This window comes from Dipteris shenzhenensis, chromosome 26, assembly GCF_047967505.1.
Source record: "Dipteris shenzhenensis isolate YYH24624 ecotype China chromosome 26, Dip_SZ_1.0, whole genome shotgun sequence".
NCBI classification, from domain to species: domain Eukaryota; kingdom Viridiplantae; phylum Streptophyta; class Polypodiopsida; order Gleicheniales; family Dipteridaceae; genus Dipteris; species Dipteris shenzhenensis.
In genome coordinates this window covers 52,405,430-52,410,496 of record NC_141621.1, presented here as the reverse complement: position 1 = coordinate 52,410,496, position 5,067 = coordinate 52,405,430, and the positions used below count along the sequence as shown (strand labels likewise).

The following is a 5,067-nucleotide window of genomic DNA, read 5'->3' as shown; positions in this document are numbered from 1 at the left end:
ATTTTTGGGGTGTGAGGAGGCATAGCATAACTTGTGGGTGAGGTCTCCCAAGTGCACCACATGGCATGCTAACACGGTATTTGAGTAGCTTTTGACCTATGTACGGAACTACACTTTGTGATGTAGGCAATAATGGGTTGTTGTACACTTGATAAATAGTGCATTAGCAACATAGATTGTGAATGTTTGCACTCATGGTATGTGACTAGCCATGTATGGACCTAATTTTTGATGGCTATCTAGAGCAATTTGTTGCAGAAATTCATGAATTTAGAGGTAGATAGCATGGGGTTTCATGGCTCATGTGACTGTCCATGTGTACTTATTGACCTAGCCCTCTATAGATGGTCATTTGTCTAGGTTTATGTCATCTCCCCCATCACTTGTTGATGGACTTGCTCCACCACTTGTGGATTAGTGTCTTCTTGAAGTTGGCACTCTAGTCAAAAGAGCTCAAAATATTCAATAAAACCCATTGGTAAGGGGATTTAGCAATTGCGACAGATTGCCCAGGGATAAGGCTATCAAAAAACTAAAGAGAGGGATTATCAGCAGGAAGGAGAGCTCTCAAGTGAGACTCAAGATGGAATGCCTTGTAGAAGATAGGATAAACCTGATTTGCAGAGGCATGGGAATCAATGAATGAAATCCATTGGTCAAAATCCTCTTTAGGGGAAGCCATGAGTGCAGGAGGATGCTTGGGAATACAAAAGAGAAGGCTGTGGAATGCAAGGTTACTCAAGAGTGAGAAACTAAAAATGTGAAAATGACCTTAGAAGTGTACTTTATAAAATGGGCATTGCCCTAAAAAATATTTTTATATTTATTGTTTTTACTTTGTAAAGTGTTTCTCTCTCTCTCTCTCTCTCTCTCTCTCTATCTCTCTTTGCCCTTAGCTATCTCCCTCTCCCTCTCTCTCTCTCTCTCTCTCTCTCCCTCTCTCTCTCTCTTATAGACCCGCAAGGTCTTTAGATTATGTTAATATATCTTTCTTTCTTTCCCTCCCTTTGTGTCCCTCATTGCTCTCTCCCTCTCTCTCTCTCTCTCTCTCTCTCTCTCTTTCCCTCCCCTTGTGTCCCTATTTGCTCTCTCTCTCTCTCTCTCTCTCTCACCCGATGATCATCTTGTTGCCTTGTTTCCCTTAGCTATCTATGGCATGGACATTGGACACGGGATTTTACATATACATTTTTTGTATTTGGTTAGCAGCTCTACCCTTTGGATCAGTTGTATTTGGGTTTTTTTCAGCCTCATAGTCTCTTGAAGACCTTCATTACCTTTTTTATTTTTCTATTTCTCAACTTAGAGGTGCCAATGAATAAATGCAATCTTAACTATTTCTCCTCCCGCCCCCCCCCACCCCTCTCTCTCTCTCTCTCCCACTCTCCATCTCCCTCTTTCTTTCCCAGTCTCTATCTTCATCTTGCCCTCCCCCTTCCTGTGTCTCTTTCCCTCCCTTTGTGCCTCACTTCTCTCTCTCTCTATTTATACATCTAACCTTGTCGCTAGAATACTAATACTAATGCCCCATTAAATCTCATCGTGGGGCCTACTCAAGTAAGAAATTTTATTTTTTCACGTCTAAAATCTTGGATTGCTATGTGCACGTTTATTTCTCTCATATTCCTGATGTTAGCTTAGTCCCCTTTCTTCAAGGCGAAACAATGGGACGAAACAAATCTTTGGGAAAAGCTAAGACGATGGAAAGTGCCAATCGTCCTCCGCTTCCAACCGCGACAAGCGAATGTTCTTCCTGCCCCCTACTATTTCTAATCCAAAGCTGTCACGGTTGAATGCAACAGCCACTCTGAGCAATGTAGCCGGCAGTTCGTTACCACAAGTGAAGCCCCTCTATCCGTTTGCCTCGACGTCAAGGTCCGTTGTCGGACGGCAGATCATTTCAGCCGTCCGATCAAACACATTTATTTTACAGAAGTGCGTGAGCTGTCTCCATCACTTTTCCCTACCTCACGCGTCGCCATCAAGTCCAAGAACAGGGCACGGAATACAAGATTTCTGAGGTGGCAGCGAGACGTTCGTCCTCCCGTCACTTTCCATCAACCTTGCGTGGGCCCTCGAACGTTTCAGTGTTGCTCTCGGTACAGATCATGGTCTTGCCTATTTATATGATGAATGCACAGACATAGGCAAGACCACGAGCTGTACCGAGAGCAACACTGCAACGTTGATCCCAGCCGAGGAAGTTGCTGCCCGGTTCACCAAAGAGCCACTTCTCCAAAGAACCATTAGATTCGCACACGAGCAATCTCCGGGAGCGTTCTGAACAAAATCCAAGCAAACGAACGATGTTGAGATGGTCTATCCTGCCCATCGCAACTACTTCGCCCAGAAACTGTTTCCGACCATGGCTTAAAATCTCTAGCTTCTTGACGGCTACTTTCCTGCCATCAGCTAAGTCTCCCTCGTACACGGAACCGAACCTTCCAGCACCAAGCCTCCGACGAAAGCCTCTGTTCCAGCCCTCTGTAAGAAAACGTGTGCGGTAATTTTGTTGTGATCGTAAAGATCTCTTCATCTTCAAGGTTTGATTCTTGATCATCATAACGAGACCTTGTCAGCAAGATATACCAAGCTACAAAGATAAGAGTATGAAGACTGTTGGAAGGACAATGGAAGGAATCAAGCGCCCAAGGCTCAAAGTTCTCCCACTGGGGGAAGCTGGAACATTCCCACGGTTAGAACTAGGGGGAGCAGGAATTACGCCGGGTGGGGACGAGGAGGAACCTGCTACCTTGACAAAAGCAGTTTGATCGTAGAGTTATGAGGGAAACACAGAGAGGTATTATGATCGTAGAAGGTAGCAGCACAAGAGCAGTTTGATCTGCAGAGTTGCTTGCAGTCCTCAAGAGTTTGAGCGTTTCTGTTTCATCCACCGATAAGCATAGATAAGCATCGGAACGAAGGTAATGTTTGCTAACTCTATAACGTGCTGGTTCTGGAATGCGTAGTTGTTGCATTGAGGAGACAGTGGAATTGCCAGCTCGCAGCCGTAATTCGTTGCGTCTTTAGAATCCGAAGATTGGAATCTATTGCCGTCTGGGCAGACCAGTTTTGTCTGTTCGCAGTGGGAGAGCAGACGCTATATTTACCACACGCTTCAGGATCCACACATTGTATCCATGGCTCTTGTGCAGAGCTACCCGCATCGAGCTGCAGATACGCGTCATACTCGATGCCGTCCGAATAAATCATATTCTGCATAAGCACGAAAGCTTCCATCGTTATTTAATATCATGGTGTGGTGAGTGCTGGAATACCGAGTTCGACACAAGGAGCCACCATTCGGAATTCGCTGTGCTGAGAGGAAAGAACTGCATCGGTACTGCCATGAACAAGAGAACAAGGCGGAAGAAAAGCTTCTGAATAATTCCTGCTGGATGAAGAGTTGAATGTGATAACTCGGTATGGAATTGGGTGCGGGTCCATGGGTAGTGAGAATACCATTCCACTTTCGTTCATGGTTGCAGAGTACACCGAATTATTGCTCTTCAAATGCATACCAGGGATGAATTGCTGGTCAGGCAGAAGGGTATCGGTGGGATACAGGAAGCTCTGCCTAACGGAGGAATTGGAAGAGTCGTAGAGCCACAGGTTACCTTTGTCTGACAGTTCCATACCAATCGCGCCCGTTCTAGCGCTCCACACGGTGGTACCATTGCCATCGATGAGCAACAATGTGCCTGAAGAGTTCATGGAGAGGGAAGCATCAGGATTGACCAGGGAGTGGATATTGGCGGCGGTCGGATGGAAGGAGATCTCTACCGTCCGATCGCGACCTTTTCTTTGTGAGAATTTGAATCCGTGTGTGCAAAGCTGTATGCATCAGTTTTCCCCGATCCTTAGGGTGTTTACATACTAGGGTGGAAGCCCAAGTGTGTTTTCCAAACTTCCAATGAGAATGGAGGGTGAAGACGCCCATCCTTGAATTCTTTAGAGACTGGATGGAAGCCCAAACTTGAAAATGCTTACCTGGATGCTGACTGGAGTCCATAGTGGAGCTTTCTTTTTCCAGGCACTCATGCCTGCCCAAAGGATGGGCACAAGGCGCCTCGCCAATCAGGCCTCCTCCCGCCTGCTGACGAGAATCTTTTGTCAAGCTTCTTGGTGGGATTCAACATACGCTCTTCTCTAATGCTCTCGCTGGTTCTCTATTCTCAGGAACCTAGCACTCATGGACTCTTACATACCATCTCAAGGCTTTGAGGAATTCCATCTCCTTCAGTCCCAACAAGCCAATGTGATGGATTCTCAACCGTCATAACAGCCATGGGCTGCCTCTACTTATCCAATGAACCCTGATATCTCTGCAAGCCCCTCCCCAGTAGCAAGGCCCAAACCAAATAGATTATATCCAGCTACAGCACCTGCTTGTACCCCACTTGGTTCACCATTTGCTGTTCGTCCTCCCATACCCACTTCTATGCACCCTTCCCTCTATCCGAACATTACCTTCCATTTCCAACCACACCTGGAAATCATGTCTTTACCCCTACAAATGTCTCCATCCCTCCTTCAGTGGTGGGTCCGAAGGAGCCTCTTCCCACGACCACCACCAAAAGGAGGCAATTGGATACATTGAGGAGCAAAGAATCCTTGGATGGTGGTGAAAAGAAAGAAAGAAAGTTTATTAAAGTCTTTGGAAGACCGATGGGTCTATGAGACTGTGAAAATCCTAATACAATGAGCTGTGGTAGTGGAGCTACTAAACGAGCATCCACACCAATGCACAATGCAAAATGGCAGTACTAAGTCCTAAGTACAACATAGTCATATCCTGACTATATATATCAATCTCAGCATCATCATCGGCATCATCATAACCATCATCATTATCATTGTCAGCAACAGGACATCAGGATGGATGAGGTTGTGGAAGGGGAGGCATGAGGTCAGTAATAGAACGCTGTCACCCCCTCAAGGGTGCAGTCCTAGTAGGTCTCTTGGTCGTAGCTCTACGTCTAACCAAGGCCACTGTGACCCTCGGCGGTCAGGCTCCGATCGTAAACAAGGAGGGGATGTCCCCAAGTGTGATCTGTTAGTCAACCC

The 5,067-nt window shown here is 46.2% G+C and overlaps 1 pseudogene; it reads right to left on the bottom strand.

The window, feature by feature from the left end:
• Positions 1-1,692: 1,692 nt before the first annotated feature.
• Positions 1,693-4,280, bottom strand: LOC147885261 (G-type lectin S-receptor-like serine/threonine-protein kinase SD2-5; annotated as a pseudogene).
• Positions 4,281-5,067: the final 787 nt, after the last annotated feature.